This window comes from Saimiri boliviensis, chromosome 17 (assembly GCF_048565385.1).
Source record: "Saimiri boliviensis isolate mSaiBol1 chromosome 17, mSaiBol1.pri, whole genome shotgun sequence".
In the NCBI taxonomy this organism is placed as follows: domain Eukaryota; kingdom Metazoa; phylum Chordata; class Mammalia; order Primates; family Cebidae; genus Saimiri; species Saimiri boliviensis.
This window is the reverse complement of record NC_133465.1, coordinates 21,112,606-21,136,308: the sequence shown is the minus strand read 5'-3', so window position 1 is coordinate 21,136,308 and position 23,703 is coordinate 21,112,606. Positions and strand designations below refer to the sequence as shown.

Below are 23,703 nucleotides of genomic sequence, written 5' to 3'. Positions count from 1 at the left end.
CCTTCATCATCTATCCAGTAGTCATTCAGGAGCTGGTTGTTCCGTTTCCGTGTAGTTGTGTGATTTTGAGTGTTTCTTTTTTCTTTTTTTTTTTTTATGGTGAAAAGATATACATATATTTAGAATTAGCCAACTGGACTCCGTTTAGTTGATCCCAATTTTGTTGGCAACATCCAAAGCATCGTAATCAGGAGCCAGTCGAACATATGCCTTCTTCTCTCCATCAGGCTGAATCAGGGTGCTGACCTTGGCCACATCAATGTCATAGAGCGTCTTCACAGCCTGTTTGATCTGGTGCTCATTGGCTTTAACATCCACAGTGAACACAAGTGTGTTGTTGTCTTCTGTCTTCTTCATGGCAGACTCAGTGGTCAGCGGAAACTTGATGATAGCGTAGGGGTCAAGTTTGTTTCTCCTGGGGGTGCTCTTCCGAGGATATTTGGGCTGCCTCCGGAGTCGCGGTGTCTTGGGCCGCCGGAAGGTGGGTGACGTGCAGATCTTCTTTTTTTTGTGGCTGTGGACACCTTTCAACACTGCCTTCTTGGCCTTTAATGCCTTCGCTTTGGCTTCGGCTTTAGCGGGGGCAGGAGCTTCCTTCTTCGCTTTCGGCGCCATCTTGTGAAAAGGGTCCGAGTGTTTCTTGATCCTGAGTTCTAATTTGATTGCACTGTGGTCTGAGAGACTGGCTGTTATGATTTTCATTCTTTTGCATTTGCTGAGGAGTGATTTACTTCCAATTATGTGGTTAGTTTTAGAGTAAGTGTGATGTAGCACTGAGAAGAATGTATATTCTGTGGATTTGGGGTGGAGACTTCTGTAGATGTCTCTTAGGTCTACTTGGTCCAGATCTGAGTTCAAGTCCTCGATATCCTTGTTGATTTTCTGTCTTGTTGATCTGTCTAATATTGACAGTGGAGTGTTAAAGTCTCCCATTATTATTGCATGGGAGTCTCAGTCTCTTTGTAGGTCGTTAAGAACTTGCTTTATGTATCTGGGTGCTCCTGTATTGGCTGCATATATATTTAGGGTAGTTAGCTCTTCTTGTTGCATTGATCTCTTTACCATTATGTAATACATTTCTTTGTCTCTTTTGATCTTTGTTGGTATAAAGTCCATTTTATCAGAGACTAGGATTGCAACCCCTGCTTTTTTTCTCTCTCTTTCCATTTGCTTGGTAAATCTGACTCCATCACTTTATTTTGAGTCTGTGTGTGTCTTTGCATCTGAGATGGGTCTCCTAAATACAGCACACTGATGGGTCTTGACTTTTTATCCAATTTGCCAATCTGTGTCTTTTGATTGGGGCATTTAGCCCATTTACAGTTAAGGGTAATATTATTATATGTGAATTTGATCCCGCCATTTTGATACTAGCTGGTTGTTTTGCCCATTAGTTGATACACTTTCTTCATCATGTCAATGGTCTTTTTTTTTTTTTTTTTTTTTTTTTTTAGGCAGAGTTTTGCTCTTGTTACCCAGGCTGGAGTGCAATGGCGCGATCTCGGTTCACCACAACCTCCGCCTCCTGGGTTCAGGCAATTCTCCTGCCTCAGCCTCCTGAGTAGCTGGGATCACAGGCACATGCCACCATGCCCAGCTAATTTTTTGTATTTTTAGTAGAGACGGGGTTTCACCATGTTGGCCAGGATGGTCTCGATCTCTTGACCTCGTGATCCACCTGCCTCAGCCTCCCAAAGTGCTGGGATTACAGGCTTGAGCCACCACGCCCGGCCTTCAGTGGTCTTTACCATTTGGTATGTTTTTGCAAGTGGCTGGTACTGGTTGTTTTTTTCCATGTTTAGTGCTTCCTTCAGGAGCTCTGGTAAGGCAGGCCTGGTGGTGATGAAATCTCTCAGCAATTGCTTGTCTGTAAAGGATTTCATTTCTCCTTCATTTATGAAGCTTAGTGTGGCTGGATATGAAATTCTGGGTTGAAAGTTCTTTTCTTTAAGGGAGTTGAATATTGGCCCCCACTCTTTTCTGGCTTGTAGAGTTTCTGCTGAGAGATCTGCTGTGAGTCTGATGGGCTTCCCTTTGTGGGTAACCCGACCTTTCTCTCCGGCTGTCCTTAGCATTTTTTTCCTTCATTTCAACCCTGGTGAATCTGACGATTATGCGCCTTGGGGTTGCTCTTTTTTCTGAGGAATATCTTTGTGGTATTCTCTATATTTCCTGGACTTGAATGTTGGCCTGCCTCACTAGGTTGGGGAAGTTCTTCTGGATAATATGCTGAAGAGTGTTTTCCAGCTTGGATTCATCTCTCCATTACATTCAGGTACACCTATCAAACGTAGATTAGGTCTTTTGACATAATCCCATATTTCTTGGAGGCTTTGTTTCTTTCTTTTTACTCTTTTCTCTAATCTTGCCTTCTCATTTTATTTCATTGAGCTGATCTTTAATCTCTGATATCCTTTCTTCTGCTTACTCAGTTCAGCTATTGAAACTTGTGTATGCCTCACAAAGTTCTCTTGCTGTGTTTTTCAGCTTCATCAAGTCATTTATGTTCTTCTCTATGCTGGTTGTTCTAGTTAGCATTTCGTCTAACCTTTTTTAAGGTTCTTAGTTTCTTTGCATTGGGTTAGAACATCTTCCTTTAGCTCAGAGTATTTTGTTACTACCCACCTTCTGAAGCCTGCTTCTGTCAATCTGTCAAACTCATTCTCCATCCAGTTTTGTTCCCTTACTGGTGAGGAGTTTTGATCCCTTAGAGGAGGAGAAGCATTCTGGGTTTTGGTGATTTTATCCTTTCTGCTTGCATCTTTCATCTTCATGGACTTATCTACCTTTGGTCTTTGAAGTTGGTGACTTTCAGATGGGGTCTGAGTGGACATCCTTTCTGTTGATGTTGAAGATATTTATTTCTATTTTTTGGTTTTCCTTCTAACAGGCCCCTCAACTGTAGGACTGCTGGAGGTCCACTCCAGACCCTGCTTGCCTGGGAATCACCCACAGGGGCTGCAGAACAGCAAGGATTGCTGCCTGTTCTTTCCTCTGGTAGCTTCATCCCAGAACAGAACCCACCAGATGTTAGCCAGAGCTCTCCTGTATGAGGTGTCTCTTTGCACATACAGGGGTCAGGGAGCACTTGAGGAGGCAGTCTGTCCTTTATCAGTGCTCAAGTTCTGTGCTGGGAGCTCCATTGCTTCCTTCAGAACTGCTGGGCAGGGACGTGTAAGTCTGCTGCAGTGGAACTCACAGTCACCCCTTTTCCCAGGTGCTCTGTCCTGGGAAGGTGGGGCTTTATTTATAAGTCCCTGATGTGCTGCTGCCTTTTTTCAGAGATGCCCTGCCCTGCAAGGAGGGAGTCTAGTCACAGTCTACCTACAGAGGCATTGCTGAGCTGCTGTGGGCTCCGCCCAGCTGCTGTGTGAACTTGCCTGTGCTTATGTTTACACAGGTAAGGTTAGAACTGCCTCAGTAATGGGGGACTGCCTCGGTAATGGCAGATTACCTTGGTAACGGTGGGCTGTCTCAGTAATTGTGGACTGCCTAGGTAATGGCAGACTCCTCAGTAATGGTGGATGCCCTTCCCCACATCAAGCTCAACTGTCTGGGTCAAGTTCAAACTGCTGTACTGGCTGCAAAAATCCCAAGTCAGTGGGATTTAGCTTGCTGGTCTCCATTGGGCTGGGACCCACTGAGCCTGATCAGCTGGCTGCCCCCCTTCAGCCCCCTTTCTCTTAGGGTTATGGGCAGCTCTGTCTCACAGACACTCCAGGCGCTAGCCAAAACGGCTGCTAAGATTTGTGCTGGAAACCCATGGTGTTGGCTGAATCAGCTGCCCAGATTTGTGCTGGAAACCCGTGGCACCTATCAACCCAGCAGGAATCTCCCCATCTGAGGGCTGCAAAGACTGCGGGAGAAGCGAAGCATCCAAACTGGAGTGACAGAGTGGCCAGAAAAGTCCCTGATGGCCTCTGTTGGGTGGGAGGGGGGTCCTCTGGCCCATTGCACTTCTAAGGTAAGGCAGCACCCACCCTGCCTCAGTTTGCCTTTCTTGGGCTATACCCCACTGACCAACGAGTCCCATTGAGGTGAACCTGGTACCTTGGTTGGAAATGCAGAGATCACTCACCTTCTGCTTTGCTCTCGCTGGGAACTGTGCTCCAGAGATGTTCCTATTCAGCCAGCTTGGCAGAAGTCTACTTTTTTTAAAAAAAGTTAACTGTGAAACAGCCTCGGGCAGGTCCTTCAGGAGGTTTCCAGAAGGCATTTTTATCAAGGAGATGACAGCTCCATGCCTGTTACTGCCCCTGAAGACCTTCCAGTGGGACAAGATGTGGAGGTAGAGGAGAGTGATATTGACGATCCTGACCCTGATTAGGCTTAGGTGAATGTGTGTGTTTGTGTCTTGGTTTTTAAAGAAAAGGTTTTAAATGTAAAATAAATAAATAATAGAAAAAAGGTCCTAGAAAATAAGGTTACATAGAAACTATTTTTGTATAGCTGTGTAATTTGTGTGGTTTTTTGTTTGTTTGAGACAGGGTCTCACTCTGTCACCCAGACTGGAGGGCACTGGTGTAATCATGGCTCACTGTATCCTCAACCTCCTGGGCACCAGAGATTCTTCCACCTCAGGAGGACTGGTGTCAGGCCCCAGACATCAGGCCCCAGGTTGACACTGGACTCAAAGTGTACACCAGGCCCCACGTTGACAACCAGGCCCAAGATGGACACCAAAGCCCTAGGTGGACAGCAGGCCCATGTTGAACACCAGACTCATGTGGACATAGGCTGCAGGTGGACACCATGCCTGCTCCAGGTGGACATTAGACCCAAGGTACACACCCTGTCCCCAGGTGATCACTAGGCCCAGGTGAAGACTCAGGCCTTAGGTGCACATCCGGCCTTAAGTGGACACCCAGGCCCCAGGTTGATACCCAGGTCCCGGGTGATCACCAGACCCCAGGTGGACATCAGGCCTCAGGTGAACAAGACCCAGTAGACCATCAGGCCCCAGCTGGATACCGGTCTCCAGGTGAATACAAGACCTCAATTGGGACATAGGCCCAAGACAGACATCAGGCCCTAGGTGGAAATCAGGCCTGAGGAGGACATCCGGCTCCTGGTGAACGTCAAGTGCAGGTGTCCAGGCACGCCCTGGGGGCCATAACTGTGTACAAGTAAGGAGTTGACCTGTGGGGAGGGTGAGCAGTGGGCAGCCCACTGGAGTCCTGAGCAGGTCTTATGGAAGGAGGGGCCGAGGGGACAGAACCTTAAAGAAACGACCTCACTTCCTTGATGACAGACCCGAACAGAACTTAGAACTTGGGTAACCAGGTGCCCATATCCTGGCGTCAGCCCCATAGCCAGCTCACTTGATGATGCTTAAGAGAGTGAGATGTTCTCGTGCTGCAGCCCCACAAATCGAGGCTTCTGCTTCAGGAATGGCGGGGGTGAGAGCCTTTTCCATTGCTGCCGACAAAGGCTCATCCCTCACCCTAGGTGCCTGTGGCCTTTTGGACGAAGGCACACCCTGGTACCACAGGGCAGCCCAGGGCAGGCCCTCGCAAGCCAGGTCTCACCAGAGAGCCCATCGGGGTTGCATCTGCATACTGTCCTTGTCCAGCTGGAGATTCTGGAGCACATGGAGGCACAGGCACATGGTGAGGTGGCCTGCAATCTGGAAGACTTCGTGGGGATTGTGTTTTGGGGTTACAGATCCTTTCAATTCAGTGAGGTTCTTTCTGTGTTTGGAAATCCCAGTGGACAGTGACTAAGTCACTGTATTCTGACATGATACATTATTTGTATATAGATACTATAAATAACAACTTATTTAAATTATTATTTATTCAACAAATAGTTCTTTGGAATCTACAAATGCTGGTTTCTGTTCTAGATGCTGAATGTAGAATTGATAGAAAATATAATATTTGTGGCCAGGCGCGGTGGCTCAAGCCTGTAATCCCAGCACTTTGGGAGGCCGAGGCGGGTGGGTCACAAGGTCAAGAGATCGAGACCATCTTGGTCAACATGGTGAAACCCCGTTTCTACTAAAAATACAAAAAAAATAGCTGGGCATGGTGGTGCGTGCCTGTAATCCCAGCTACTCAGGAGGCTGAGGCAGGAGAATTGCCTGAACCCAGGAGGCGGAGGTTGCGGTGAGCCGAGATCGCGCCATTGCACTCCAGCCTGGGTAACAAGAGCGAAACTCCGTCTCAAAAAAAAAAAAAAAAAAAAAAAAAAAAAAAAATATATATATATATATATATATATATATATATATATAATATTTGTTCTTAGAGAGTGGTAGATTAAAAAATGCAAAATATATATTGGGTAGAGGTTGTACTGCTGAAAACAGGCAGAGACTGAGTTGCTAATACAAAAGTCAGGAAACCCAGTGTGATTATTTTTAATAATTGGTATTTTAATACAGGTCTTTTGTTTTTTCTAGTGGAAATATATTACAAGATGGAATTTCTGGGTGTTTGGTATCTGAATGCTTAAGTATAGCAGGTATGACCAGTTTTCCGAAGATTATTTCACCAGTTTACTTGCCCATGAGTGACTCATAAGATATTACGTGAAACCACATCCTCTCCAACAGCCTCTAGTATTAGTCTTTGTAAAGTTTGTCAATTAAATGGGTGTCGGTTTTGCAGGTGATTATTATATTTTTAAAAGATAATAGAATACCTAGCTGAAAAACAGCAGGGCATGCAGAAGCACATGTTTAGAGTGTGTCCTGACCCTAGAATTGCAAGTAATCCAATTTGTGCCTCCACTGTTCAATAAAATATTTCCTTAAGAATCCAGAGGTCAGGCCAGCCATGGTGGCTGATGCTTATAATCCCAGCACTTTGGAAAGCCCAGGTGGGTGGATCATGAGATCAGGAGTTCAAAACCAGCTGACCAATATGGTGAAACCCCATCTCTACTAAAAATACCAAAATCAGCTGGGTGTGGTGGTGTGAACCTGTTGTCCCATCTGTGTGGAAATTCACTCAGGGTGGTGGCAAAAATATTAAGGGAAACATAGAGAAAAATTTAAAATATAGTTGGGTTTTTTCATAGTTTCAGTAGAAGTTTCAGCTGAAGGCAGCCTAAATCCTCCTTACTTTTAGTTAATAAGTGAAGCAAATAGAGCATGCTGGGGAGTTTACCTGTTTACTCACGTGATCTTAAAACCTTTGAGCTGGATGGCCCTCTTGGTGTGGGGGGTGGGGGTTTGACCAGGGATGTTATCCACTAATGGTGTTTGCTTTGGGCATTGGAACCTGGGCTTTAATCTTCAAATTCTAACGGTGTTGACTCAAGCCTTTGTTCATTAAACTTTACGAAATAAATGTAAGTCTCACTGGTGGGGGAGGGCTGGTGGCTGCTATCTGTTTACAGCACTCTCCAGGGAGTCTGTAAGCAGCCATGGACCCTCAGCCAGACTGGCAAAGCATAATATCTGTGTGTGTCTATTCATCCATCGCTGAGGCAGGGTCTGCAGGACAGACCCCTGCAGGTGGTGATCCCACCAGTGATGCTCCCCACGTGGGGCAACCCCAACACAGCTGCTCAAGAGCCTGAGGCAGGAGACTAGCTTGAACCCAGGAGGCAGAGGCTGCAGTGAGCCAAGATCGCACCACTGTACTCCAGCCTGTGTGACAGAGCGAGACTCTGTCTCAAAAAAAAATAATAATAATCCAGAGGTCAGACATTCCTTTGAGCAGTGACACCAATATGGTTTCTCACCTATTCACACCAACAAAATTGCTTTTATCAAAGCACAAACAATATTCTTATTAAGTTATGAATTGAAGCATAGTTCCTCAGCCTTTTTCTTAATTTATGTAGCAGCAGCATTTGACACAGTTGATCTCTTCCTCCTTTTTGCAAATCTTTCTTTGATAGAATTCCAGAACACTTAACCCACATTTTCCCGACATTTTTGATAATTGCTCCTAGTCCTGGACTTAGGTGGTTCTCCCACCTCAGCCTCCTGAAGTGCTGAGATTATAGGCATGAGCCACCATGCCCAGCTGAAAGATTGAAACATCTTCTAAATTTGAAATCAAAGGGCATGGCATTTAAATACATATTCCTTAAAATTTGGAAGACATGTTAACACCATATAAACCCAGAGCCTGCATTTTTAGATTAGCAACATGTAGATATTTTCAATTTCTTCTAAAATTTAAAAAAAATAAATTTTATGTTCAGAGAATTCTTGACAACAGAAGGTAAATATTTTTCACTTAAATGTGGTGGCTTTGAAAAGAAATTTGGTTAATGTAAGTTAGATAAATTTCTGTTTAAAAAATAATTTAAGTAAAATAATGCTGAAAAAGGAGTGGTCATAGTGCTTCTTCCAGAGAGAGGAATTCTGTCCTGATCTGCCTGTAATAAAAAAAGTATATGGACCAAGATTATTTTATAGGGACATAGATTAAAAGATAGCATACAATTTTATTTTTAAAATGAAGATAACTTTTTGATACATGTATTAAATGTAAGAGAACAAACAGCCTAAAAATGAACTTTTGGGGGGGATATTATGGAATACAAACAAGTACCGAGAACAGTGTGAGGAATGAAATTCTCATCCTGGCTTGGTGTGGGCAGAACCTTACAGTATGAGGACAACCCCAGTATGTGGTGGTGGTAGGGCATGGCCCCTCTGTGTAAAAACTGTTCTCATTTACTGAGAATTGAAGTCTCAGTAAAAAATAATACCAACCTCAACACAAAATGATGGGTTCATCATTTGATACAACCTGTGCCTTTATAACATGCACAGTTGTTATCATTCTATAAAGTTTATCATTTGCTACATTTAAAATGAGAATAATTTCAAATTTGAAGTGAAATAAGTCCCTTAGAGAAACAAATTTCAAAATACGAGCCCTATCTATCTATAATCAACTGTATCTGTGTTGAGCCATTTTTTATATGGAAGAAAGCAAAAACATCCTTCTAGACCTTCTAAGTTTTATGGTATCACACAAACATTGAGGCAATGTGATAGACAAACATAGATGTTAATATTATTTGGAGAACAGTTTCATTTATAGTATGAGCAAACCATCAGGTGTTGGTGGTCTCGGGCATTATTAACCACTAGGGTCCGTATCGTTGCACATGAAGAGTAGGCACTAGAGAAGAGCGAAGAGAGAGCACTCTCATTGTTTCCAGAGAACCGGACTAGAGAAATAGAAAGTCACCTAGAGAATGATGGTGCACACAGCGCTTTTCACTGGGGAAGCCATCTCATAATTCCTGTTGTACATTTTTACTACAATGATAAGTTATTGGTTTGAGTTAAGATGTGTTCATTAAGTATAGGTTAATGTTATTGTCCTGTAATTTAGAACGGTACACAGAACCTGTGGGAAATTATCGGTCACTCACATAACCAAGGAGTAAGAGAACAGTGAGTATCTTGTACTGTGATGTGACACTGAATTGACCCATTAAGATAGCCAATGTGAGCTACCCACGTGCAGCAATTGAAATTTCCAAAACAGATCATTACAATGTGCTAAGATCAGTTCATATGAAACATTCACATATATTTGACATTAACATTTTAATTTTGCATATCAGGTGCGGTTTTTGGTGTTTTTTGTTTTGTTTTGTTTTGTTTTGAGATGGAGTGAAATGGAGGCTCGCTCTGTCGCCCAGGCTAGAGTGCAGTGGCACAATCTCAGCTCAGTTGCAACATCCACCTCCCAGGGTCAAACAATTCTCCGGCCTCAGCCTCCCAAGTAGCTGGGATTACAGGCGCCTTGCCACCACACCCGGCTACTTTTTGTATTTTTAGTGGAGACCAGATTTCACCACGTTGGCCAGGCTGGTCTTGAACTCCTGACTTCAGGTGATCATCACACCTTGGCCTCCCAAAGTGCTGAGTACTTACCTGTTTAAGCTCGCTGTTTGCCTTGGTGCACAGAGCGCTGCCTCTGAACGGGGGTAGCCCATTCCTAGGGAACACGGCAAGCAGCTCTTTACACAGGAGCCGCCAGCCCTCACGGCGCTGGGAAAGAAGGCTGCTTATCTCCAGTGTGACCTGAAAAGTTAGGGATGGGCCTGCACGGTGGCTCACACCCATAATTCCAGCACTTTGGGAGGCTGAGGCGGGCGGATCACTTGAGGTCGGGAGTTCGTGACCAGTCTGGCCAACATGGTGAAACCCCATCTCTACTAAAAATACAAAAATTAGCTGGGCATGGTGGCGCATGCCTGTAGTCCTTGGTACTCGGGAGGCTGCGGCAGGAGAATGGTTTGAACCCGGGAGGCGGAGGTTGCAGTGGGCTGAGATCACACCACTGCACTCCAGCCTGGGCGACAGAGGGAGACTCCATTTCAAAAAAAAAAGAATTTGGGCGCCGTGGCTCATGCCTCTAATCCCAGCACTTTGGGAGGCCGAGGCAGGTGGATCATGAGGTCAAGAGATCAAGACCATCCTGGCCAACATGTTGAAACCCTGTCTCTACTAAAAATACAAAAAATAGCTGGGCATGGTGGCACACGCCTGTAGTCCCAGCTACTTGGGAGGCTGAGGCAGGAGAAATGCTTGAACCCGGGAGGCGGAGGTTGCAGTGAGCCAAGATCATGCCACTGCACTCTAAACTGGTGCCTGATGACAGAGCAAGACTCTGTCTCAAAAAAAAAAAAAAAAAAAAAAAAAGGAAAGAAAACATGCTCAACTCCAGTCATAAGTTAAATGCAAATTAAAATATATTGATAATTATTTTCACCTGTTATACTAGTAAAATTCAAAATTTGACATCACCCTGCATGGATCAGGCTAAAAACAAGCAGTCAGCAGGCGCGGTGGCTCATACCTGTCATCCCAGCACGGGAGGCTGAGGTAGTGGATCACCTGAGGTCGGGAGTTCAAGAACAGCCTGACCAACATGAAGAAACCCCCGTCTCTACTAAAAATACGAAATTAGCCGGGTGTGGTGGCGCATGCCTGCAATCCCAGCTACTGGGGAGGCTGAGGCAGGAGAATCACTTGAACATGGGAGGTGGAGATTGTGGTGAGCCGAGATAACGCCATTGCACTCCAGCCTGGGCAATAAGAGTCAAACTCCATCTCAAAAAAAAACAAGCACTCTGAAACGTTGGTGGGGGGGTACATTGACACCGTGCGTTAAGGGCAATTAGTATTTATCAAGATTACAAATGAAAATCCCAGTCCCAGAATTTTTTCCTATAAATATCCTTATACATGTGCATAATGATATTCGTAGAAGGTTATCCATTACAGTGACGTAATGCCAAAAGATTGGAAACCAGCCAGATGTCCCACAGTAAAGGATTGGTTGCATGGTGGGAACTCCATCTGGTAGAATATTACACAGCTGTAATGAGAGAGTAAGCAAGCTTCTTTGTGTTTTATGGAAAGATCAGCAGGGTACATTGTAACAAAAAAGGCTGGGCAGTGTGTAAGCATTTGGGTGAAAACAGGAAAGGGAAAAATAACATTTCCATAGTAGCTTGTATATAAGTACAAATTCTCTAGAAGGATAACCAAGAAACTAAAAACAGGGATTGAGGGATCTGGGAACTGAACGGATGATAAACAGGGTAGGAGGGAGACTTTTTAAGTCGTGATTTTTTTTTTTTTTTTTTTTTTTTTTTTTTGGTGAGACAGGAGTCTTGCTCTGTCACCCAGGCTGGAGTGCAATGGCACAATCTCGGCTCACTACAACTTCTGCTTCCCAGGTTCAAGCGATTCTCCCGCCTCAGCCTCCCATGTAGCTGGGACTATAGGTGCCTGCCACCACGCCCAGCTAATTTTTGTATTATTAGTAGAGACAGCGTTTCACCATGCTGGAAAGGCTGGTCTGGAACTCCCGACCCTGTGATTTGCCTGCCTTGGCCTCCCAAAGTGCTGGGATTACAGGCGTGAGCTACCGTGCCCAGTTTTTTGTTGTTTTTCTTTTTTTTGAGAGGCAGTCTCATTCTGTCACCCAGGCTGGAGTGCAGTGGCATGATCTCGGCTCACTGCAACCTCCTCCTCCTAGAGACTCAAGTGATCCTCCTGCCTCAGCCTCCTGAGTAGCTGGGATTACAGGCACTTGCCACCATACCCAGCTACTTTTTGTTTTCTTAGTAGAAAGGGGTTTCACCATGTTTGTCAGGCTGGTCTCAAACTCCTGACCTCCAGTGATCTACCTGTCTCTGCCTCCCACAGTGCTGGGATTACAGGTGTGAACCACCATGCCAGGCCTAATTTGAGCTTTTAACCAATGAGTTAACCCAGTGCAACACTCCTCAAAGATTAAAGATTGGATGTTAAGAACTTTGACTGTAAGCAAAATTTGGGAGAAAGTTAAAATGCACACAATTAAGTACAAACAATATAAAACAGCCAAGGCCTGGCTCGGTGGCTTACACCTGTTATCCCAGCACTTTAGAAAACCAAGGTGGGCGGATCACCTGACGTCAGTGGTTCGAGACCAGCCTGGCCAACATGGGGAAACCCTGTCTCTACTAAAAATACAAATATAGCTGGTGTGGTGGTGTGTGCCTATAGTCCCAGCTATTTGGGAGGCTGAGGCAGGAGAATCGCTTGAACCCAGGAGGCAGGGGTTGCAGGGAGCCGAGATCGTGCCACTGCACTCCAGCCTGGGCAACACAGCGGGACTCCCTCTCAAAAAATAAAAGCTGAATACCTTCTAGACATAAATGCATTACAACCAAAATGGAGAAATAAGAATATACGGCCTGCTGGGAAATGGCCACAGGCTTTCACTCCTCCCTTCGTTTCTGCAAATGCTGCACAGTGGTTTCGTGTTAGCATCTTATGTCAGCCTTTATCCCAGGGCTTGCGGGCTGCTAAAAGCACCTGGCACTCTCCCTTCCCACCTGCGCAGGAAGGGCAGCTGGGTCAGCAACTTCCACCTGCTCATAAGCTAAATTGAAACTGGAGCTGTGCCTCTTAATATCACTTTTTTTGTGGATTTTTGGGCCTCCGTGGAGGTGGCCTGCGGTGACACTAATGTACCTGTTTGCTGATGAGGCCTCTGGAAAGGCTGCAAGCTCAGTCATTTGCTGACTGCCTTCTGCTGTCCTCTGTGAGGGCTTCTGGGCAGCGGCACCCTGGGAAGCGCTAAGTCTCTGCCAAAGCGTCGCTGAAATCGTGACACAAGTGCTCCCACCTGCTCTCTCCTCTGGCGTCGAATTTTACTCATCCTGGGCAGCGGCTGAGCAAGACTCAGCTTGAAAACTGTTCGCAAGGCTGTTTCCTCGACTCAAACCTCTCAAGACCTTCCTGCCAAGGACCCCTGAGCACTTCCCCATCAGAGGCACCCTCGGCCACCAAGAAGCACCCATTAGGAACACGGCTGACCACATTCACCCTGGAGGAGATTGACACATGGCTGGTGTGCCAGGCCTATGGCAGAGTGGGGCTCACCCTCTGCTCCCTGAAAGTAAAGGAAGGAGGGTTAGCATCTGCAAAAACAGCCTCTTCTACCTAGAGGGGAGAGAAACAATGTGGAACAGGGACTCTGGCAAGTTTTTTGTTTACTTGTTTTTGTTTTGAGACATGATCTTGGCCCTTCCCAAGGCTGGAGTGCAGTGACATGATCACAGATTCCTGCAGCCTCAAAAGCCTCAAACTCAGCTGGGCACGGGGGCTCATGCCTGTAATCCCAGCACTCTGGGAGACCGAGGGGGCGGATCACTGAGGCCGGGAGTTCGAGACCAGCCTAACCAACATGGCAAAACCCCATCTCTACTAAAAATACAAAATTAGCCTGACATGATAGCACAGTTACTCGGGAGGCTCAGGCAGGAGAATTACTTGAACCCAGGTGGAGGTTGAAGTGAGCCAAGATCGTGCCACTGCACTCTAGCCTGGCAACAAGAGCAAAACTTCGTCAAAACAAAACAAAACAAAACAGAACAAAAAAAAGCCGTGCTCACTTTGGCAGCAGTATACTAAAATTGGAACGATACAGAGAAAATTAGCATGGCCCCTAAAAAAAAAACAAAAGCCAGGTGCAGTGGCTCATGCCTGTAATCCCAACACTTTGGGAGGCCGAGGAGGGTGGATCACCTGAGGTCGGGAGTTTGAGACCAGCCTGACCAACAAGGTGAAACCCCGTCTCTATTAAAAGTACAAAAATTAGCCGGGTGTGGTGGTGGGCACCTGTAGTGCCAGATACTTGGGAGGCTGAGGCAGGAGAATTGCTTGAACCCTGGAGGCAGAGGTTGCAGGGAGCTGAGATCACACCACTGTGATCCAGCCTGGGTGACAAAGTGGGACTCTGCCTCAAAAAAAAAAAAAAAAAAAAAAAAAAGCTTCAAACTCCTGGGCTCAAGTGAACTGCCCCCTTCAGCCTTCCGAGGGGCTGGCACTACAGATGCTGGTCTGGAACTCCTGGGCTCAAGCAATCCTCCTGCCTTGGCCTCCCATAGCACTGGGATTATAGGCGTGAGCCACCGCGCCCGCAGAGTTCTGTGAGGGTCCTTATGTCAACCCAGAGCAGACTTTTTTGTTTATCAGTTCCTTTTTTCTTGCCAACAAGGCTCTGATTTCTCATGGGGAAATTAAGGCTTTGCAGGTTCTTAGCCATGTGGTTTAGGTACAATTAACCCCACCTTCACTGGGGGTTGGATCCTAGTTGGTTTAAGGCTGTGCCCTTGGCAGCAGTGATGGGTTTAAAATAGGAATTTAACCTAAGCCAATAAGATGCAAAGAAATGTTTGCTGGGGTTTCTAAGAAAAGCCCTCTTCTTTAGGGAAAGTAGGTGAGTAAGCAAGGATTTAGCTTCAGGAATTCCTGGCAGCCACTTTACAACCATGAGGTAGAGCCTGAGATGTAAAGTAATACAGAGGAAAATGAGAAATCAGTAGAAAGAATTTGGGTCCCAGGAACATTGTTTGAGGTTTTTTGTTTTTGTTTTTTGTTTTTGTTTTGAGACAGACTCTCACTCTGTCGCCCAGGCTGGAGTGCAGTGGTGCGACCTCAGCTCACTGCAACCTCCCACTCCTGAGTTTAAGCAGTGCTCTTGCCTCTGCCTCCCGAGTAGCTGGCATTACAGGCCACTGGCACAACTCCCAGCTAATGTTTTTGTATTTTCGCTAGAGATGGGGTTTCTCAATGTCGGCCAGGCTGGTCTCGAACTCCTGACCTCAGGTGATCCCTCACCTCGACCTCCCAAAGTGCTGGGCCTGAGCCACCATGTCTGGCCAATTTTTGTACTTTTTTGTAGAGACAAGGTCTTGTTATGTTACCCAGGCTCGTCTTGAACTCCTAGCCTCAAGCGAACTGCCACCTCGGCCTCCCAAAATGCTGGAATTACAGGCATGAGCCACCATGCCTTGGGTCTCACCCCACCACTCAGGCTAGAGTGCACTGGTGAGATCAAAGTTGACTGCAGCCTCAACCTCCCAGGCCCAAGCGATCCTCCCACCTCAGCCTCCTGAGTAGCTGGAACACAGGGACGTGCCACCGTGCTCTGCTAAATTTTTTTAAATTTAATTTAATTAATTCATTTTTTGGGGGGTGATGGAGTCTCACTCTGTCACCCAGGCTAGAGTGCAGTGGTGTGGTGCGATCTCAGCTCACTGCAACATCCATCCACCTTCTGGTTCAAGTGACTCTCCTGCCTCAGCCTCCTGAGTAGCTGGGATTACAGGTGCCTGACACTTGGCTAATTTTTATATTTTTAGTAGAGAGAGAGTTTCACCATGTTGGCCAGGCTGGTCTTGAACTCCTGACCTCAAGCGATCCACCCACCTCGGCCTCTCAAAGTGCTGGGATTACAGGCGTGAGCCACCACACCAGGGCTTTTTTTGTAGAGACAGGGGCTTCGTTATGCTGCTCAGGCTGATCTCAAACTCCAGGGCTCAAGCCATCCTCCCGCTGAGCCTCCCAAAGTGCTGGGATAACAGGTGTTAGCCCCCACACCCATGACTGTCTCATGTGTGACCCCTTTTAATCCTCGCCACTATCTGATGAGGTGGGTAATGTTTAGCATGGTCTCTTTTGGGGAAAACCAAAAAAAAAAAAATTAAAAAAAAAAAAAAAAAGAGAGGTTGGTAATGTTGTGATTGCTGTTTTACAGATGCAGAAACTGAGGCACGAGTCACTTAGAACTCGCCCAGGGCCCCGAGGTTAGTCGGTGTCGAGGGTGAAGCTCGGTCCTGGGCTCTCTGGTTTGCAGCCCCCATGCCATCCTCTAGCTATCACCCACACTTGCACCCTGAGCCTCGCCCATCAGAACCTGGCTGCCGGGAGAAGCTCCAGAAGGGCTGACTTGGGCTTCTTGGAATGTGTGTCATGAGAATTTCCCCTCGTAGCCTTGAGAATGGCCTTTCCTGCTGGGCTCTTCCCGCCTCAGTTTCTGCATCTGTAAAACAGGAATCACAGCATTACCAACCTCATCAGACCGTGGCGAGGATTAAAAGGGATCACACAGGAGAGAGAGTCGTGGGCGTGGAGGCTCACACCTGCCATCCCAGCACTTTGGGAGGCCCAGCGGGGAGGATGGCTTGAGCGCTGGAGTCTGAGATCAGCCGGGCAGCGTAGCGAAGCCCCTGCCTCCACCCTGATGGCGGGTCTCGGCCTCTTGCGAGGTGGCACAGCCTGCGTTGCCTTCCCCTCAGCTCCGCTGGCATTTGAGCAGGATGACTTCAGCTCTTCAGCTACGCGCTGGTGCATCCCGAGCTCAGCAGCCAGTGAGCTCCCGTGTGGATTTTCTGTCAAACATCAGAGTGAAGCTTGACGGTGTGAATGGAGACCACCGGCCACCAGGACCACTGGGACCTGCAGGAGAGAAAATGGGGAGCTACAGGGAGCAATGTTCTCCTTTTTTTTTGAGATGGAGTCTTGCACTGTGGCCCAGGCACAATCTCAGCTCACTACAACCTCCACTTCCCGGGTTGAAGTGATTCTCCTGCCTCAGTCTTGCAAGTAGCGGGGATTACAGGTGCCTGCCACCACGCCCGGCAAATTTTTGTATTTTTAGTAGAGATGGGGTTTTACCATGTTGGCCAGGCTGGTCTTGAACTCCTGACCTCAGGTGATCCGCCTGCCTCGGCCTCCCAAAGTGCTGAGACGACAGCCACTGCACCTGGCCTGTTCTCACTCCTTTTTTATTTTTTTGGTTGAGACAGGGTCTTGCTGTGTTTCCCAGGCTGGAATGCGGTGGTGTGACCTTGGCTTACTGCGACCTCCACCTCCCGGGTTCAAGTGATCCTCTCACCTCAGCCTCCTGAGTAGCTGTGACCACAGGTGTGTGCCACCACCGGCTCTCACCGGCCAAATACGGGACAGTTTGAATATCGGTAAGGATACTACTACAGGGGACCAAAGTGTGGAATGTATTTAAATCCCCCAACTCATCACTGCACTTAAAACAAGTCAGAGCAAAAAAGGCTGAGTGCCGGGGCTCACACCTGTCATCCCAGCACTTTGAGAGGCTGAGGCGGCAGGACTGCTTCAGGCCAGAAGCTCGAGATCAGCCTGAGTAACAAAGTGAAACCCTGTCTCCACACACAAGAATAAATGCTTTTTATTGATTTATTTATTTTTGAGATGGAGTCTCCCTCTGTTGCCCAGGCTGGAGTGCAGTGATGCGATCTCGGCTCATTGCAACCTCCGCCTTCTGGGTTCAAGTGATTCTCCTGCCTCAGCTCCTGAGTAGCTGGGACTATAGGTGCGCACCACCATGCTGGCTAATTTCTGTATTTTTGTAGAGACCAGGTCTCACCATGTTGGCCAGTTTGAACCTACCTCAGGTGACCAAACACCTCGGCCTCCTAAAGTGCTGGGATGATAGGCGTGAGTCACCGCACCTGGTCAGAAATTTTTTTCAATAAAAAGAAAATTTCATTGGTTACCTTTCTGATGCACTAATGAGCCAATTCATTTTTTTAAAATTGAAAATCGGCTGGGTGCAGCCAGGCTCAGTGGCTCACGCCTACAATCCCAGCACTTTGGGAAGGCAAGGCAGGTAGATCACCTGAGGTCAGGAGTTTGAGATCAGCCTGGCCAACATGGTGAAATCCTGTCTCTACTAAAAAGCAAAACTTAGCCAGATGTGGTGGCAGACACCTATAGTCCCAGCTACTCAGGAGGCTGAGGCAAGAGAATTGCTTGAACCCGGGAGGCAGAGGTTGCAGTGAGCTGAGACCGTGCCATTGCACTCCAGCCTGGGCGACAGAGCGAGACTCTGTCTCAAAAGAAAAGAAAAGAAGCTGGGTGCAGTGGCTTACACCTGTAATCCCAGCACCTTGGAAGGCCAAGTAGGGAGGATCACTTGAGCCCAGGACTTTGAGACTAGCCTGGGCAACATGGCAAAACAAACAAAGAAAAAACCCAAATTACCAAAAAAAAAAAAAAACAAAAAAAAATCTTATCCAGTCACAGTGTTATACATCTGTAGTCCCAGCTACTAGGGAGGCTGAGGTGGGAGGGTCACCTGAGCCCAGCAGGCTGAGGCTGCTGTGAGCAATGTGTGTGCCACTGCACTCCAGCCTGGGCAACAGATCGAAACTCTGTCTCAAAATAAGTAAGTCGGGGGCAGAACATGGTGGCTCGTGCCTGTGATCCCAGCACTTTAGGTTGCTGAAGCAGGAGGATCACTTGAGGCCAGGAGTTCAAGACCAGCCTGGGTAATATAGCAAGACCTTGTCTCTACAAAAAAATTAAAAATGAGCCGGGCGCGGTGGCTCAAGCCTGTAATCCCAGCACTTTGGGAGGCCAAGGCAGGTGGATCACGAGGTCAAGAGATCGAGACCATCCTGGTCAACATGGTGAAACCCCGTCTCTACTAAAAATACAAAAAATTAGCTGGGCATGGTGGCACGTGCCTGTAATCCCAGCTACTCGGGAGGCTGAGGCAGGAGAATTGCCTGAACCCAGGAGGCGGAGGTTGCAGTGAGCCAGGATCGTGCCATTGCACTCCAGCCTGTTAACAAGAGCAAAACTCCGTCTCAAAAAAAAAAAAAAAAAAAAAAAAAATTTAAAATGAGCCATAGTGAGTCTCTCTCTCTTTCTCTCTCTCCTTAAGTTCCAGTTAGAGACCCACCATATTGGACGTGGTTACCCCCAGGGAGAGGTGCCAGGATGGAGAGATTTTCTTTTTTTTTCTTTTTTTTTTTTTTTTTTTTTTGAGACGGGGTCTTGTCTTTTGCCAGGCTAAAGTGCAGTGGCAGGATCTTGGCTCACACAATCGCTGCCTCTTGGGTTCAAGAGATTCTCCTGCCTCAGGCTCCTGAGTTGCTGGGACTACAGGCACATGCCACCACGCCCGGCTAATTTTTTTGTATTTCAGTAGAGATGGGGTTTCACCATGGCCAGGATGGTTTCGATCTCCCGACCTCATGATCCACCCACCTCAGCCTCCCAAAGTGCTGGGATTACAGGCATGAGCCACTGCGCCCGGCCCTCATTTTTAAATCTTACATACTTCTCAATTCTTCAAAATTGCTTACACAGGCTCTTCTCACTTTTGTAATTTAGAGAATGTGCAAAACAGAAGATGTACATGAGACCTTTCCTTCCTTGCTCCTAGAAAGAGAGGTGTGGAATCAGCAGAGCCCTGGCTGCATGATGAGGAAGCCAATATGATCCTGCAGCCCTTAGACAGCATCCTGAAGTGACGCCATGAGAAAGGACACGCCGGCACCTGCTGAGACGCTCGACCTGAATCTAATCATGGGGAAACATCGGACGGGCCCAGATGATGCAGGACATTCTCCGAGATGGCTGGCCTGGAAGTCTCAGAAACAGCAGTGCTGTGAAAGACAGAAATAAAACAGGAAAAAGGTAGGAGGAGACTACCTTTGGTTAAAGGAGACTAAGGAGGTGTAGATGGATAGTAAGTGTGCTATGAACCCTGTTTGGATTCTGCATCAACAAAGACCATGTATTTTGTTACAGTTATAATTCAATATATGAAAAAAAGTTGTCTTTCTTTTCTTTTCCTTCCTTTTTTTTTTTTTTTTTTTTTTTTCTTTTTTTGAGACGGAGTCTTGCTCTGTCACCAGGCTAGAACACAGTGGCACAATCTTGGCTCACTGCAACTTCTGCCTCCTGGGTTCAAGCGATTCTTCCACCTCAGCCTCCCAAGTAGCCGGAACCACAGGTGTGCGCCACCATGCCCAGCTAATTTTTGTATTTTTTTAGTAGAGATGTGGTTTCACCATGTTGGCCAGGATGGTCTTGATCTCTTGACCTCGTGATCCGCCCGTCTCAGCCTCCCAAAGTGCTGGGATTACAAGCGTGAGCCACCACGCCCGGCCCCTCCCTCCTCCCTCCCTCCCTCCCTCCCTCCTTCCCTTCCTTCCTTCCCTCCCTCACTCCCTCCCTCCCTTCCCTCCCTCCCTCACTCTGCAGCCCAAGCTAGAGCCTGATCTTGGCTCACTGCAACCTCTGCTTCCAGTATTCAAGTGATTCTCCTGCCTCAGCCTCCCATGTAGCTGGGACTACAGGCATGTGCCACAATGCCTGGCTAATTTTTTGTATTTTAGTAGAGACAAGGTTTCACCATGTTTCCCAGAGTGGTCTCGAAGTCCTGAGCTCAGGAGATCCACCTGCCTCAGCCTCCCAAAGTGCTGGGATTACAGGCGTGAGCCAAGGTGCCCGGCCAAAAAACAGTTGTATTTCTGTGCACTAGCAATGTCCAATCTGAAAATGAAATTAAGAAAGCAATCTCAGCCTGGTGCAGCAGCTCACGCCTGTAATCCCAGCACTTTGGGAGGCTGAGGTGGGCGGATCATGAAGTCAAGAGATCGAGGTTGCAATGAGCCGAGATTGCACCACTGCACTCCAGCCTGGTGACAGAACAAGACTTCATCTCAAAAAAAGAAAGAAAGAAAGCAATCCCATTTATAATAGCACCAAAAAGAATATGTTACTTTGGAGTAAATGTAACCAAAGGAGTGCAAGACCTGTACACTGAACACTGCAAAATGGGCGGGGTGCTGCTCATGCCTGCAGTCCCAGCACTTTGGGAGGCTGAGAGAGGTGGATCTCCTGAGGTCAGGAGTTTGAGACCAGCCTGGCCAGCGTGGGGAAGCCTTGTCTCTACTAAAAATACAAAAACTAGGCTGAGCATAGTGGCTCACGCCTGCAATCCCAGAACTTTGGGAGGCCGAGGCAGGCAGATCATTTGAGGTAAGGAGTTCAAGACCAGCTTGACCTACATAGTGAAACCCCATCTCTACTAAAATACAAAAATTAGCCTGGTGTGGTGGCAGGTGTCTGTAATCCTAGCTACTCGGGAGGCTAAAGCAGGAGAATCACTTGAACCCAGGAGGCAGAGGTTGCGGTGAGCCAAGATTGCCCCACTGCACTCCAGCCTGGGTGACAGAGTGAGACTCCCTCTAAAAAACAAAAACAAACAAACAAACAAACAAAACTAGCCAGGCATGGCACCTGGAATCCCAGCTACTTGGGAGGCTAAGGCAGGAGAAATGGCTTGAACCCGGGAGGTGGAGGTTGCAGTGAGCCAAGATTGTACCTTCATGGCCTTGGATTAGACAACAGTTTCTCTTCAAACAACAAAAAACAAACAAACAAAACCACAAAAAACAAAACAAAACAAAACAAGCAACCAGTGAAAAATAGATAACTTGTTCTCTATCAAAATGTGAAGCTTCTGTATAACAAAGGACACTATCAGAAAGCAAAAACCCTATAGAATAGGAGAAAATATTTGCAGATCATACAACTGAAAGGGGTCTAGCCAGGTGCAGTGGCTCACATGTGTAATCCCAGCACTTTGGGAGGCCGAGGTGGGCAGATCACCTGAGGTCAGGAGTTTGAGACCAGCCTGCCCAATATGGAGACACCCCATCTCCACTAAAAATACAAAATTAGCCAGGCATGGTGGCAGGCACCTGTAATCCTAGCTACTCGGGAGGCTGAGGCAGGAGAATCACTTGAACCCAGGAGGCAGAGGTTGCAGTGAGCTGAGATTGCTCCATTGCACTCCAGCCTGGGCAACGAGAGTGAAACTCCATCTCAAAAAAAAAAAAGTGGGTCCAATATCTAGAATATATGAAAACTCTTACAACTCAACAGTAGAAAGGCAAACAATGCAACTAAAAATTGGGTGAAGAATTTCAATAGACAGTTCTCTAAAGAAGATACGTAAATGCCCAGTAAGAATGTAACTGCCTGAGGGGTCCCCTGCCCACTGCCTTTGAATCCACAGGGCGGATCCATCAAAACAGAGGTCTGCAATAGGACAGAGGAATTCACACAGAGCAGCTGCACGGGAAACTGGGTTTTATTATCACTCAGGTCAGTCTCTCTGAGCATTCAGAGAGCAGAGGTTTTTTTTGTTGTTTGTTTTGAGACAGAGTCTGGCTCTGTCGCCCAGGCTGTGGTGCAGTGGTGCGATCTCGGGTCACGGCAACCTCCACCACCCGGGTTCAAGTGATTTTCCTGCCTCAGCCTCCCGAGTAGCTGGGACTACAGGCGCCCACCACCATGCCTGTCTGTATTTTTAGTAGAGATGGGCTTTCACTGTGTTGGCTAGTCTGGTCTCAAACTCCTGACCTTGTGATCTGCCTGCCTCGGCCTCCCAAAGTGCTGGTATTACAGGCATGAGGCACGGTGTCTGGCCAAAGGGTTTCACTACGTTGGCTAGGCTGGTCTAGAACTCTTGACCTTGTGATCTGCCCACCTCGGCCTCCCAAAGTGCTGGATTACAGGTGTGAGCCACCGGGCCGGCCCAGGGGGGTGGAGTTTTTAAGTATAACTTGATGGGTGGGGGAAGCCAGTGAGCCAGCAGTGCTGATTGGTGAGAGAGGAAATCATAGACAGTCAGAGCTGTCTTCTGGTGCTGTCAGTTCCTGGGTCGGGGCCACAATATCAGTGAGCCATTTGTCAATCGGGGGTACCAGCTGATTCATCAAGTGCAGCATCTGCAAAACATCCCCAGCCCTGACCTTAGGAGCAGTTTAGGGAGGGTCGGACCCCTGTGGCTTCCAGCTGCAAGACTCCCAAACCATCACTTCTAATCTTGAGGCTAATGTTAGTCCTACCAAGGCCATCTAGTCCCCTGGCAGGGAGGAGTTCTGCCGTGGGAAAGGGCTGTTACCGTCTTTGTTTAAACTATAAACTAAGTCTCTCTCAAAGTAAGTTCGGCCTAGGAATGTACAAGGACAGCTTGGAGGTTAGATCTTCCACTGTCTCATAATTTTGCAAAAATTTTGCAAATATGATTTTCATGTTTGCAGAACATGAAAATATGCTCATCATTAAGTACTAGGGAAAGGCAAATCAATTAAAACCATGATGAGTTGGGTGTAGGGGCTCACGCCTTTAATCCCAGCACTTTGGAAGGCTGAGATGGGAACACAGCTTGAGCCCAGAGTTTGAGACCAGCCCCGGCTACATAGTAAGATCTCGCCTCTGCCAAAAAATTAAAAAATGATTAGCTGAGTGTGGTGGCTCCCGCCTGTGGTCCTAGCTGCTCAGGAGGCGGAGGTGGGAGGATCACTTGAGTGTACTGGGGGTTGAGGCTGCAGTGATTGCAATTGTGCCACTGTGTACCAGCCTGGGTGACAGAGCAAGAGCCTATCTCAAAAACAAAACAAAAAGAAACAAAACCAGAGAAACTGCATGAGATACCACTTCACAGCCACTAGACACAAAACATGCACAAGAGCATGGGAAAGACTGTAGCAGCGGGAGCCCGCATATACTGGGAACGCGAAATGACGCAGATGTTTCGGGAGTGGTCGGGCAGTTCTCTGATAAGTGAAAGAAGAGTTACCACGTGAGCC

The 23,703-nt window shown here is 47.2% G+C and overlaps 1 long non-coding RNA gene, 1 other non-coding gene and 1 pseudogene across 2 annotated transcripts in view; 2 read left to right on the top strand and 1 right to left on the bottom strand.

Annotated features, from left to right (window-relative positions):
* The window catches only part of LOC141581816 (uncharacterized), a 59,862-nt gene extending 39,899 nt beyond the window's left edge, over positions 1-19,963 (top strand). Inside the window, exons 5-6 of the long non-coding RNA XR_012514581.1 lie at positions 3,283-17,247; positions 19,479-19,963. This is a non-coding gene — a long non-coding RNA (uncharacterized LOC141581816). The remainder of the gene's footprint in view (positions 1-3,282; positions 17,248-19,478) is intronic.
* LOC120363074 (large ribosomal subunit protein uL23 pseudogene) lies at positions 117-615 on the bottom strand (annotated as a pseudogene).
* On the top strand, positions 13,872-13,976 carry LOC120367003 (U6 spliceosomal RNA). Its single transcript, XR_005581507.1, has one exon. It is a non-coding gene; the product is annotated as a U6 spliceosomal RNA (small nuclear RNA).
* Positions 19,964-23,703: the final 3,740 nt, after the last annotated feature.